At 36.2% G+C, this 15,302-nt stretch overlaps 1 protein-coding gene across 1 annotated transcript in view; it reads right to left on the bottom strand.

The window, feature by feature from the left end:
* The window catches only part of FGF10 (fibroblast growth factor 10), an 83,527-nt gene that overhangs the window by 63,937 nt on the left and 4,288 nt on the right, over nucleotides 1–15,302 (bottom strand). The window lies entirely within an intron of this gene.

Here is a 15,302-nt window from a genome sequence, read left to right as displayed (position 1 = left end):
ATGCACAAATTCCTGTGGCTTTAAAAAACAGTAGGGAGGAGTCCTGAATCTCAAAAAGTTTGTTTACACGATTGTCATTTGGTGTAGTATCCCAACTCTTCCTCATAAATAGCAGTGGAAGACACTCTGACATGGTGAGAAACAGCCAGCTTTTAGATGGGTATCACATCTTCTCTTTCCTCACCCCAGATTTAGCACACAGATTTAACACAACTTGCACTTACAATAGTGAATTGAAAACTGACCTAATCTCAGATTTATTGGAAAATCTTCCACCAACCAAAGAGTATTTAAACTTTAGCATATGTTTTAACTTAAAAAATTACTTCCTCTTTATAGAATATGCTGTTACTTTCTCCTTTGCCCGAATACATGCAAAAATGGAAAATCTGCAAACATGGACTATGTGCAAGAAATTCATTCTGAAAAATTTTTCAGATTATCCCAACCTCAAAATACCTTTGGCCTTTCATCCCATCTGATCCACACTTAACTGAGTGTCACCCTTAATTTTATTGTTTCTTAGAGGTTTGTTGGGATTAAAAATTGCTTGAAGAGTTTATTAAAGTTCAGATTTCTGTGCATGCACCTCTTATCTGTCCCTCTTCCCCGGTGCAGTACTTCTGGAATAGGACTCTTCTAATTTGGATTTTGAGCAAGCACCATAGTTATTCTGATGATGTGGTCCATAGGCTCAAGTTTGAGAACACTTAGCATTGCCTATTATCAGTTATTTCAAATCTGGCTTCTCTCTCCTTTTGCTTCAAACCTCTTTTCTAAGTACTTGTTAGAAGGAATCTTATTTTTATTAAGAGGAATGGGTAGGGGCTGGATCTCAAACCAGAACTTATAATGCTCTCTGTAGCCTTTCTATTGCTAAGAAAGTTTCAAAAGCCTCTTGTAGATTTGGATGGATCTATGCTATTTGCCTGACCTTGCAGACTACAAGTAAAAATCTTTAAATGCAACCATGGCTAGTAGGATTGGTCCTCAACACTAGCGTGTTCACTGTGCTCACGCTAATCCTGTGTCAGATCTTTTAACCACTTCCCTTGCACCAGGGTCCTATTCCTAATTGTACCCGCCGTTCTCAATATCAATGTCACCACCGTTACCTTTCTTCTCAAATTTCTATAGCCCCAGCACTCAGCTAACAATGAAAGTTAAGGAGAGAGGTAAGTGAGCTCCATAACACTCTAAATTAGGAGCTGTCACTGTCAGCCTCAGCTTGGAAAAAAAACCCATTACCCTAAGAAATGACAAAATATTTATCCACTGTCTCCAGCTTCATAGCCTCTATTACTGTACAACTAATTTTCTGTAAGAGCAAATGCCAGTTCTAGAATCATCTTTTTTGGGGGCCTTAAAAATTCAAGTGACGTAAATAGTCATGATAATAAATTTTAAGTGGGTTGCACTATTATGGAAACATTTTGAGATGTGAGAAGCTTAAACATAGGATATTATATGAATTCTATCCACAGCAAAAGAGGATAGATGACGCAGGGCATAGTTTCAAAGAAAGCAACAAATGGACACTAACTTCAACATATTTAAACACTGACATACTTCAGAAAGTGGACTTACATTTTCATTATACTAATTATTAAATAGCTCTCCTATCACCCTTAACTACAAAGGATTCTCTTTAAGTTGGAAAGGTCCCCATGGGTTTAGCATGCATCTTCAGGAAAGTGGCTCTTGGACTGATGAGAAGGAAGAGAACAAACTACCCTTTAATCCAGGTTGAATTTATAACCCAGTGAAAAAAACAGACCAGCTTTATAGCCGGGTTCTACATTAAATAATCAAAGTCGTTCCTTTGCTCTTATAGTGCCCAGCAGTCAAGGTACGATAGGGAAATAAACTAATTGAAACAATGTTTCACATACAGTCATTTAAACTTATCAATTTAGATTCAACTAAAATTTGAGGTTCCTTTTTGAGCCTGATACTTTGCTACATATTTTTACATAAGTTATTTTAATTTTCACTGATCAGATGAAGTGCCTTCTACAATAAAATACTGTTTTTGTCAAATTATCCTTAATTTGGACCACATAAAGCTGTCATAGGTTACAGTATTTGTTTCCTAGGGCTGCTGTAACAAATTACCATGAAGTTGGTGGCTTAAAACAACAGAAATTTGTTCTCTCTCAGTTCTGGAGGCTGGAGTCCAATATCAGTTTCACTGGACTGAAATCAAGATGTTGGCAGGGCTGCATTCCCTCTGAAGGCTGTCTGGAGGAGAAACCATTACTTCCCTCTTCCAGCTTCTTGAGCCACATTCCTTGACTCAGGACTCTTCTATCTTCAAAGCCAACCACATAGTAACTTCAAATCTCTCACTCTGCTTCCATCATCAAATCACCCTCTGCCTTCTGTGTCATCGTTCACTGCCTCTGTCTTATAAAGACATTTGTGGTAGTATTTAAGGCCTACTTGAATAATCTAGAGTAATCTCCATAATTTAATCACATTTAAAACTTTACTATATAAGATTTTATATAGTATAAATTTGCCATATAACATTCACATGTTCCAGGGATTAGGACCTGATATCTTTGGATGGCCATTATTCATCATACTACTATAGTCCAACTTGACCTCAAAATTCACATCCATCCTCTACGTAAATTGCATTCAGCCCCTCACAATATCCCCCGAAGTTACCACATATTACACAGCATAAATTCCCATCCAAAATCTCATTTAAATATAGTCAGCTCAAAAATCCCAAATCTCATCATCTAAATAATCTAAATCAGGCATGGGTGAGACTCTGGGTATGATCCACCTTGAGGCAAAATTCCTCTGTATCTCTGGATCTGTAAAACTAGAAAATAAGGTATCTGTTCCAAAATACAACGGTGGGATAGGCATAGTACAAGTATAGACATTCCCATTACAGGAAGGGAAAAATGGAAGGAAGAAAAGTATCACCGGTCCCACCAAATTCCATTATGTTCCAAGTCCTGGGTATAGTCCTCTGTGGCTTGAGGGTCCTGCCTCTGGACCTGTAGTTAGGGTCTTTGCCTCTCCATCTGTGGTTCTGCTCTCTGTGCACGAGGATCTGCCCTCACCATGATCCTTCCTTTTGCTTGAAAGCTAGCATGTGTTTGCAGCTGAATAGTTTTATCAGCCTGATTCCTGTCTGTAGAATTTTGGAAGTCTGACAGCTTTCTTTCATTTTGTCCTATCTCTGCTCTTTCAGTCCAAGCTGGCAGTGTTTCTGTTAATATAACATTCTCAAAAACTTAGTGATTCTCCTGTGTATGTCACAGGAGACAGGCGTTCATGTCAGTAGATAAGAGGGGTCCTCCTCAGATCTTTCTTTGATAATCTCTATTCCTAGCTTCTGCTGAGATGGCTGAGGGAACCCATCTGTCTCATATACCTAATTTCTTCAGCAGTAGTATAAGGCTGTCCAGCCATACTCTTGGCCTTTTTATTAGAGCACACTTTCCTGAAAATAAATCTAATTTAGCATCTTTTGCAATCTGGATAGACTGAGAATTTCCCAAATCATCAAATGTTGGTTCTATTTTGCTTAATAGTTCTTTCTTCACTTTACTTCTTTCCTCTTCCATTTTACTATAAGCAGCAAGGAGAAACCAGCCTGCACCTTCAACACTTTTCTTAGAAATCTCTTTAACTAAATTACCAAGTTCTGCTTTCCAAGCAACTGTAAGGCACAGTTTAACTAAGTGTCTGCCACATTATAACGATTGTCTTTCCTCCAGTTTTCAATAACATACTCCCTATTTCCTCGAGGTCTCAATAGGAGCATTTTTAATATTTATATTTCTACCAAAGTGCTGTTTATGAAGATGAACGTATTCTCTCAGATGACACAGGCTTTCTCTACTGCGCTCTTCACTTCCTTTTGAGCCCTCACTAGAGTGTCTTTAAACGTCCGTATTTCTACCAGTTGTCTGTTGAAGGCAATGGAGGCTTGTTCTATCACATGACTCAAAATTCTTGCAGCCTCTACCCATGACCCAATTCCAAAGTCACTTCCACATTTTTATGTAGTTGTTACAGCAGCACCCCACCCTGAGTATCAACATCTGTATTAGGTCCTTGTGGCTGCTGTAATAAATTACCACAAAATTGGTGTCTTAAGATAATAGAAATGTATTCTCTCAGGTCTGGAGTCCAGAAGCCCCATATCAGTTTCACTGGGCCCAAATCAAGGCACCAGGAGGGCCAAGCTCCTTCCACTGGCTCCAAGGGGAAATCTGTTTCTTTACTCGCTAGCTTCTACAGCAGCATTCTTTGGCTCGTGGCTCCTTCGTCTGTCTTAAAAGCCATAGCAGTGCATCTTTAAATCTCTCTTTCTCTGCTTCCATCATCAACTCTCTTTCTACCTTCTGTGTGTGTGTCTAATCTTTCTCTGTCTCTCTATAAGAGACAAGTGATAGCATTTTAGGGCCACCTAGATAATGCAGGATTATATCCTCATCTCAAGATCTTAATAACATGCACAAAAGTTTTATCATATAAAATAACATTTACAGGCTCCAGGGATTAGGACCTGATGTCTTTGGGTGGCTATTATTCAGCCTACTATATTTATTTCTCCTAATATTTATTTCTCCTGGAATTGGGTCCTGCATCTAGGAAATTAGTGTATTGAAGAAAAATATTAATTATCATTTAGTACACTCATTTCATAGATTAAGTCTCTGAGGGCAAGATACAGTAAAAGACCTACCTCGAACCACACAGCAAATGTTTCCATACAGCCAAGATTATGAACCTGACCCCTGTGTTCCCACTCTTTGTAGTACATTATTCTTCTTCTCTAAATGAATTACCAAGAATTGCTCATTTCTTAATTGTTACCAAATTATCCCACAACCCAAATACAACTCTGAAACCATAAATAACTATCTCACAGCCAGCATCAATTTTAAAAAGGAGTCGCCATTTATCTCCACTGAACATAGTTAATAGTAACCTTAGGCAAGTTGGAAAAATATGGGAAACAATCCATTTCAAGGATTACACAATATTTCCATTCAGAAGTTTGTATATAATTAAGTACTTATTATAACATTCACTTAAGTAATGATGGTCCTAACTTATTTTCTAAGTTCTCAGAATTGTAGAACTTAGCACTGAATGGAATTTTCAAGAGATAATTTACTTCAACCACCTTTTGTTCAGCTAGGTAGTGTATTAATCATACTTTCCAGGTCAGGTGACTAAATCAGAGAATATAGGTGACTTGTATCAAGGACGTGCAATTAAAAAGAGCAATTTACCTAATAAATACCAAGGGTGCCCAAAAAATGTATACACATTTTAGGAGATGTTAACATTTTGGTCAACATTGTTCAAGCAGTAGTTCGCTGTAATCAGAAGTGTCTGGACGCTGATGGTAACCACTTTGAGCACCTCTTGTAACTGCAGAAGTCAAATGTGACTTGTGTTCATATTTTGTTATCGGAATATATTAACACAGTTTTTTTTCCTTTCTTAATGTGTGTATACATGTTTTTGGCACCCTCTGTATACAAAGAGAATCCATCATATACCAGATACTGTATTAAGGGCTTGCATGCAAAGGCATACGGTGATATGTACCGTCCTCACCCTCAACAAGCTTTCTGTGTATGAGGGAACTACATGGGTAAATTACTCAAATGTGAGATTAAGTTTGGGAGCACAGGTTTTGTGGGGACAGTAGAGTGGTCAGGAAGTCTTCCTAGAGATGCCATCTAACTGCAACTTGAGAGGGAGGAGTGCTGGGGATGCCGAGGGCAGAAACATCACTCCAGCCAGACTTAGTAGTGTGTGCAAATGCTACAGATGAGGGGACAAAGCATGTTCTGGAACTAAAATCAACTCAGTATGTCTATAATGGGGAACACAGTTATAAATAGGGCGGGAAGGGGGTCGGTAGAGAGTAAATCATGAGGGCCTTACATAACATGCAAAAAAAAAAGTAGTATTATTTTGAGGACATTGGGAAAAAATTTCAGTATTGAATAGGAAACTGGCTAGATGTGTGCCTTATGCAGACCAGATTGACTAAGACTAGGGTTAGTTTTGTAATGGGATACTTTGAGAGGGAATAGGGTGCTGTTAATAATATGCTAGAACAAGAGACCAAGCAAACCAAGACAGAGGATCACATCAGCTAAGTCTGGCCTAGGTTTGAATCCTGACTCCCTTATGCCAACTACATAACTTCAGTCTGGCACCACAACTTTGAGACTTGATTTTTTTCATCTAAGTAGAGTATGAAGGTAACAATGATTATTTTACCCATTTCACAGATTATTTCTGACAATCAACTGATGAAAACATTGAAATGCTTTATGAACCAAAATAAAGTAAGGTGATATAATATCAGTTTTCTGTCTAATTTTTTATTATTCCATGACTTGGAGTTCTTTTCAGCAAGTAGGATCATTAAAAAACAAAACAAAACAAAAAAACAGTAGTCATAGCATAGACTAGTAATGCAAGCTAACATTTTTGAGCTCTTAAAATGTGTGAGGCCCTCTACGGAGACCTGTACATTTATAGTCTCATTTGTAAATTTACAAACCCATCCTTCCAACAATGATGGGGTGGGTAATAGTATTATCCTCACTTAACAGTTGCAGAGATCAAGACCCAGGGAGTAATTTGTCCAAGGCCACACAGCCACATAGTTTTAGAATCCAGATTCTACATCTAGAAGTTGGTTTCCAAAGCTCATAGTTTTAATAGTGGGCACGGTTGCAAACCTGCTGTCTGTGTCCTGCTCCTAGTTGTTTGTTTTAAAAATACTTAAGTATACTCTTTTGCAAGATAAACAGCTGTAGTCTACTTTGTTTCTTTTTCTACTCACCTAAACCACGTAAATCTAAGGCAATTTAGAACAAGAATGACAAGAAAAAATACACAACTGGAGCAAGTACTACTGATGCCTTAGTGTTTTCTTTGGGAATCTGCTGTGAAATTACAACCCCCTTCCCAGTGATATATATATATATATATATATATATATATATATATATATATATATATATATATATATATATGTTAAGAACTTCTGCAGTAGGGACTGTTTTAAATTCTTAAGTAATAATCACTTAGTAAACCAGGAATGCTACAGATGATGACATTTGGTGTAGAGCAGAACTACTTTTTCATGCCTCTAGTATAAAATTAGTTCTGGGGGTGTTTCTTTGTTTGTTTGTTTTTGCCAAACAGACTACAATTTTAATATATTTAGGTTATGTCCATTGTACTATGGTTTATGCTCTTTAAACATATTCCTCTGCTTTCTCTTTGTTTTTTGCCCCCTTTTCTATAAAAAGTAAAACAAATTAAAGGTCAATTTTAAATTAAAACTGTTTAAATGCAATATTTTAGCAAAACAACTTAAATCCTCAAATCTGATATTCACATACTTCCCTCTCATGTGATAGCACGTCTTAGTGTAGTTTGTTTTGTGTTTTATAAGATAGCCACTGGTTTGTAAACTCTGCTTCATCCTGTTGGTCTTCCTGTTGTTTCCTGAAAGCTTCATGTCACGTGTGCTCCCACATGGCTTCTGGGCTTTCTTTTAGACTATTCTTATGCCTCAGTTTTTAATCTGTCTATGTCTAGCTGAAGTCCTGTATCCTCAGTGTGACCCTCATCAAGTCATCCATCCCTCCCTCATTACAGGTTGCTGTTTTTCTGCCCTGCTTATTTTTTGACATTTAGTATAAACTGCCTTATATTATCTTCCAACTCCCTGGAAAGATCTCCTGTCTCTATCTCTTGATTGCAAACTCTTGGAGGGTAAGGGCCAAAAAGGTCACAGTCATGGGATGAGAAACAAGACACTTAACTGCAGAATTTACTGAAAGCTGAGCATCTGTGATAATCCTGGTTCAAAACCATATGGTAACTTGAAATATAAGATTTGTTTTGAAATATTTAGAAATTGAGTCACTTCTCCTTTTGCCTGTTATGCTCCCAATCTCCACAGTTACCTGTTTTGTCCCTATTTTTTTCTTTCTTTCGTTCTCTTTTATAGTTGTGTCCTTGAACACATTTGTTATCTTCTACTCTTTATTCTCAGCTCTTTACTCCCCAAGTTATCTTCAATTTTCAAATATCTGCTACTAGTCTCTTAACCAAGTTTCTACTCGTTCCTCCAAACTTCAGAACATTAAGAACACTAAAATTCCAAATCTTAAATAATTTCAGATGTTTTAATATTTCCCTTTTCTAAAAATGCTAGGTGTATTCCTTATTCCTGCCTCTTTCTTCAATTCCAATATTTTTAATTCCCACTTCATCAAATAATCTGCTAGTTGCTTTCCTGACACTTTCCCTTGAAATGAGAGGAAGAATCATATTTTTCTGTTCATAGTGTCCGTTTGATGAGGGCTTATTATGTACCAGGCACCATTAAGCTATTACATGCATAACTCCAATTTCTTCAAACTTTTCACCAAACCCCAAGCTCAGTGTGTTTTTCTGTACTTCTTGGGGGAGGCATCAAACTCTCCCCATGCTGTTCCCTTCCTCCCACCTTCAAAAGGTTTCTCTAGCCATGAGGTTTGGAATTATCCCCAATTGTTTTCTGTTACAGTACCCTCCTTGTTTCTTCCATAGCATTTACCGCAATTTTTCATATTATTTCTGTGTTTACTTGTTTATTTTTTTGACACTGTAGAGTGAAGCTCTGTGAAAGCAAAACCAGCATCTTGTTTTTTTTCACCACTGTATTTAAGTATCTGACACAAAGCAGAACACTCAGTAAATTTCTGTTGAATGAATGAATGAGCTCATTAAATCTTTACCATGTAGGAAAGAGGTGGTTGTGTTAAAACAAAAATAAGGATATTGTTAATATCCTTATTTTACTGATGACAACTTGCCTAAGTCACACACTATTGTCTGGCAGTTTGGAGACTCAAATGCACCCACTTCTGTGTCTTCAAAACTCACTTTCAATCTAGGTCCATACTTGTAATCACTTTTGATTAAAGTCTCCACTTTTAATCCCTCCATCGTACAGCCTCTTTAGAAGACACTTGGACTTAGTTTTCCTTACTTTGATACCATGGCTGCGATTACTTCTGTGGGATTCCTTTTAGACCACAGGTTCTCATTTCAGTTAATTTAACATCTAGTCAAATGCCAGGGCTTGGGTTGTATTTCCCTCACACCTTTCTTGTCATGTCAGCCCTTTTGCAGCACTACTCATTAGCTTGATTTCTTTCCTGGGAGTTCAAAACCCTTGTCTTCATCACTCCAGCAAACATCTCCTCCTCCTTTCAGTGTCTGTCCAAATGCTCTATGGCCTCTTCTGCTTTTCCTCTGGCTTCTAACATTCTAATTATATGTTCTTTGCCATCTCCCTGGCTTCAGCTTTAAAGCACTTCTGTAGTTTTGTTCATCAACTTTTTATACCATAATCTGACTAACATCCCTAGCATTTTTTTTCTTCCATTATTTGTGGATCATATCCTTTTACCGAAATGTTCCCCCAAATGCCCTAGAAATCTGGTTTGCGACAATGGTAATTACTGTTCTTAATCACATTGTAAATATAGCTCACTATAGATCATCAATAGTATATAAATTAACATCGGTGTGGTACCAGTTTCCCTGTGTTACAGAATATTAATTTTTCTTTTAATCTATCAATAAATCAAAGCTATTTAGGCTTTGGAAATATATCTATATCTATGTATCTATATCATTTGAAACCAATTGTAAAAAGAAGCTTAGCTTTTAATTATTATCACAATAACACATCAATTTAACATGTAAATAGTCCAGTTTTGCATATAATAATTCAGCAATCAATGCCAAAGAATTCTTCCTTGAAAGATGTGAACCCAGGTATGCTATTAATTCAAATTCTAACTTCTGTCAGTGTCTCTATAGCTTTCCAAAAAAGATATGTGCATTTCTATATTTGGTCAGCCTGGAGTATACATGCATGCACATTTCACACTTTTCCCCTTTGATAACCACTATTAATGTGAACATGGGTTTCATTTTAAAGAGCTTTATTTGGCAGGGGTGTGCAGTGAAGCTTTATGATCTAAGCAAAATTCTGGAAGTTAGAAATACTAAAGACCTCCAAATTAGCATTCATTTTCTCTAAAATAAATGATGACTAAAATAGAAGAGAAATAATTATTTGATTTTCTAAGTCATCTTCACTTTCTTTCTCTTATACGAGTCCAGACAAAGGCAAAAAGATAAGGAAATAGACAAAGTAGCTGATAAGTGTCACATGTACTAAAACAATTGGAAAGGAAGGTAAAATGAACCCTCAAGGAGAGTTATTGGGAACAGAATATTTAACCTGGAGGAAAAATGCAGAATGATGACTTAGTAATCAGACAGTCAGCATCTATTCTCAGAAGGTACTTATCTATGGTTTGCTGACTTCATTAAAGACAAAGCTATAAGAAATTGGCCTGAGTGAGGGGATAAGGAAAATTCACTAGAGATTCAGAATGAGAAAAGGCTCCTGATGAAATATGTTGAATTTACATTGCTGGAGACTTTTATGCATAGTATATTAACTATCTATTTAGGATGCTACATATCCAAAAAGGTCCAGGTCCCTGGCTCTAACTGTAACATGCTAAGCAATGATAATGGATGACTTTCTCTGGCCTTGATGATACAAAAAGGGTTTAGAAGCCAGTGAAAGGGAGAAAACAATAACAAGAAAAGGAGGAGAAAAGAATGGAGGGGTGAAGGGGTGATAAAGTATTAGGCATTCACAATGCTTCAGAAGCAGACTTGTCACAGATGGCTGATATTTCAGATGTATAATTGGCTCAAAACAGAACTATTAAAAAGACGTTGATGGGCCTTGAATTATAAAGACTCTATGAATATGTCAAGTTATCCTCAAACAGTGCAATGCCTCAAAAAAGGCTAAGGATGGACACGTATATTTTCAGTATAGCTTGTTAACACAAGGCCATTGAAAGAAAATAACAATGATTATAGAAAACGGCCTTTTTAAAAAAGTTTCTAATTTTGCAGTTAACTGTTGCTGTTTGGAATTAAATTGCTGTTAACCTACACTGTTCATAATTAAGTTATAGTTGTAGTTTAATTATTAGGTTATGTTTAGTTGACAATTACTAGAAATTGGGGAGACATTGATTTAATCAATACTTTACCTCTTTTATTATGCTTAATTAAATGATTCATTAATATCTCAATGCCATTATTCATTGTAAGAAGCATGCCAAACATTCGAAAATTCCTCATTAATGATAACACACATACTGACAGATTAGATATAGGTAAAGTTGGACAGATTTAAGTTGAAGAATTATTAGGTGAACTATAAAATGAGGCAATGCTTTACTGCCAGCACTATGAATCTATCAGATGGTAATTGGATGCACGTGTTAGCAGCAGTAAAAAGTCACTGTCCAGTTGTCCACCTTACATGGGAATCTACTCTGAGTGTCGTCTTTGATTTATTGTTCCAATTAGAACACAATGTTCAAAGAAAGAACACAACTGACCTGATTTAAAAGCAAGGGAGCCTTTAAGGCCATTATTTTCTGGGTGAACTAGCTCCCTTTTCGATATCTTGAAATTTTCTATTTGTATAAAATCTGTGCTCATTAAATACTTGGTTTTAAACTGATTCTGTAAAGCATCACCATTGTTTATTCAGTAATTCCGTATCAGAGTGTAGTTGGTGGCTTCCCAAGATGCAGCTATATTTTCTGTCACTAATATTAAAGTTTGCACATTACCAGATTTTCACTTGTTATACTGACAGACAGGCATATGTAAAGGTAACAGGCACTGAAAAGAAAGAGGGGCAATTATGAAAAGTAAACAGTTTTAATCTGTAAAACCATGTAACAAACACCATTGGTCAAATGGCCAATGTAAGTAAGTGATCTTAAATAACTGCAATATACCATGAAAAATTAAGATACTTCTGCATAAAGGACTTGAGACAGAAAGAGAGTCATTACTTTTTTAGACTGATGAAACTGTATTAAAATTACATAAACATGAATCTTATGTGCCATCTTACTGGAAAATTACAAGAGAACTTCAATTTCTGGAAGGGAAATGCTAATATTCTACTTACTCACATTAAGCAAACATCAACTATTAATGCTGACAAATGTTGGAACAGTAATACTAAAAACGTCATCTGAATTATTCTTCATTGCAAAGTTCACAGAATTAATGTTAAGAGAGATTAAAATCACTTTGAACTAATACACATGCATTACTCTTCCTTCTGAAGCATAATAAAGAAATATCATTTGTACTACAATTTTGGTAAGCATACAGACGTTTAAGGCTTAGGAAAGATGTAGATATTCATAGGCAGCTCATAAATGTGAGGAACATTAGCTCCATTTCAAATGAGCTGTCAACTTTTTTCCAACATTTTGGCTTGTGGAAAGTCAGACATTTGGATAATAAATGGGGTTTGCCTCTGAACATTAAGGTGATTGTACAGGAATTTAAAGTGCTCATTCATGTTCTACTATAAGTTCATTAAACACTAAACACACACACACACACACACACACACACACACACACACACACACAAAACTGTAATAAGGCTTTTCGCTCTAAACTGAATAGTAAAAATGTAGAAGAAATAGGCATACAGTTGGGTTTCCTTTATTCTATGAGATATAATTCTTCTTTTAAATTCTGTGCTTGAGCAGCATTTTGAAAAACATCTTTAAAGAGTGGCCCTGAAATACATTTTATTAGATAATAGATTCCTGAAATACCCAAGACTTAGAGATTAGTGTTTCTGAATTCTGATACTCCAATATTGGCATGTGATTTCTGCCAACTGTTTTCTTGGGTTTCTTCTAGTAGATGGTTATAAATCAGGTTTATGAAGAGGAAACTCTCTGTAATTGTGTATTTTTAATAGATTTATGATAAAGCCATCAAAGTGGAGGGTCCATATGGTAGGAATGCAGTAAAGGTAACAGGCCCAGTGTCACGTAAACATTAAATACAGTGCCTTCCACCTTCATAAATCCTCGATGCTCATGATTAAATGCTGCCGGTTATAAATTATGCAAACTCTAGAAACAACCACAACTTAAATAAGACACCAATGAAAGCCATAGTTGTATATTGATTTTCTTGCCAGGAGACTGTAGTATTATTTTTAGGAGATAATATTTGAGTCCTTATTTTCCTCAACAATTACTGTCTTATGTCATGTAACTTCCTAAAATAAGCTCTAGTCCTGGTTAAAAAGTAATAATACAAACCTTTAATACTAGCCAATAACCTTTCATTTTTATGTGGTGAAATGCCTTTTTGATTTGCAGACTCATGTTAAGGCTTTTTCTATCTGTCTATTGTCTATCTATCCATCCATCCATCCATCCATCCACCCACCCATCCATCTATCATCTATCTATCTATCTGTCTATCTATCTACCTGTCTATCTAACTACCTATCATCTATCTTTAGGTCTCCAAGTTTTTACTCCTTTTAGAGTCATAGATCAGAAGTATCTGCAATATCTCAATTTCACACTAGTATTTATAATCAAATTATTTTATCACACGTGGGAATAATTAAACATATGTCCCTCAGCTGTAAACAATTATTATGTACAGTGGCATTCATGGGCTTTTCTTAAATAGTCATGTATTTCTAATGCCCTCTTTTAAAATGAGTGTGATCAATGTATGTGTATGTTGTGTATCCATAAGCAATTATATTCCCAATCATAATATCAAAAGAGATATTGCACCTAGAGAATGCACTAACAGAGTCTGACACCATGTAGCCACCTGCAATATTTCTGCTTCTGTTCCACTGTCATTCTATTACTCTTCCACCTTCATTCTGAAGAACTGTTGGCATTCATAGCTGAAAGCAATTATGTTTTGGATAATTTGTGTTTTAGAGTTTTGGGATGTCTAATTCTAATTATTGGTACCAGTGTTGCCAGTAGCAAAGAGGTAAAAAAAATGAGTGATATAACCCAATAGACTGAGGCTTGAATCCAAGCTCTGCCAATTTCTAGTTGATGACCTGGGGTAATATACTTTTTTCAGGCTTAGTTTTCATATTTGAAAAATGTGATAGTTGTACCTAAATCATAGGACTGCTATGAGTGTTAAATGAGATATATATTTAAAGAACTATGGCACATACTACATATTCAGTGCATACTGATTTCTCTGTTGTCTCCCGTACTCTTTTCCCAGAAAGACTCATAAGCACGATGGCTTTTCCATTTTGAGAATATCCATCCTTGGCTGTCTCAAGTTTAGGGATACATTTTCTTTGCATCGGACTCCCTTGTTGTGCAAGTGACAACCATGGGAGAAGCCCACAGCTGTTTTACTTACGTTCAGAAATAAGTCTACCAGTCCCAGTTGCAAGGGTACCTAACAGCTGTATCCAGCCTTTCTAGGAGGCCAGAACTGGAGCCGAGTGGTAATGTTTCAAGGGCAAAGCTCTAGATGTAAAGAATGATAAAACAAACCTAAATGAACCTGAGCATATCTAGTGACAGATAGACCACAGCTATTCTAAATTATTCAAGCTTTCTCAGACTTCTAGCAGGAGAAACATAATTCATCTCTGCCCCCTCTATTCTACTCTTCCATAATGACTAAGAAGAAAACAAAAAAATATCTCTTCCCTACCAAAAGTCAAATTATAATAATCACCCAAATTGAGAAGAGTTTCTTTAACAAATGTAATATTTTTAGAACCATCCAATTTCTGGGAACCACCTTTGGAGGTAGAAGTTAAAAATAATTTCACAGCACTTATGAGTGATTTCCTTACTTCCTTTTTGTTAGAATTTTGCTGGCAAAAAGCCAGTAAAACAGTTGTTTAATTACCCAGGACATCACAAACATGTATCCTCTTAGATAAGCTGTTACTGTATTTTAGCAGCAATAATACTAGGGTCAAAAGTAACAAAGAAAATTAAGCTTCAAATAAGCAAACCTCAAAAGAACAGCTTTGTGTATTGAGAATAATTAATAACTTGTTTAGGAAAATGTTACTGAAATGTGGTTTTTGGACAAGGAACTGACACTCTTCAGAGGTTAGATACCCTAATATTTAACAGGCTACCATTTGGTGGGCCGGCTGGCTGGTTACCCTGTAGGCATGGCAAAAGTTTGTTCACATATAATTATACAACATTTAGACAATATCTTAATGATACCATGTAGTTCAGCTGAATCAGTCCAGCTGGAAATTGTAGCAGCGTTCTGATTACCCCGCCACATGTGAAATTAAGGTTTTTTCAACCTCTGCTTTTCACTTGCTATGTCTTCATACAG

The sequence above is a fragment of the Rhinolophus sinicus genome, linkage group LG03 (genome assembly GCF_036562045.2).
Source record: "Rhinolophus sinicus isolate RSC01 linkage group LG03, ASM3656204v1, whole genome shotgun sequence".
NCBI classification, from domain to species: domain Eukaryota; kingdom Metazoa; phylum Chordata; class Mammalia; order Chiroptera; family Rhinolophidae; genus Rhinolophus; species Rhinolophus sinicus.
Note: the sequence above shows the minus strand (reverse complement) of the source record. Positions and strands in the feature narration are given on the sequence as shown.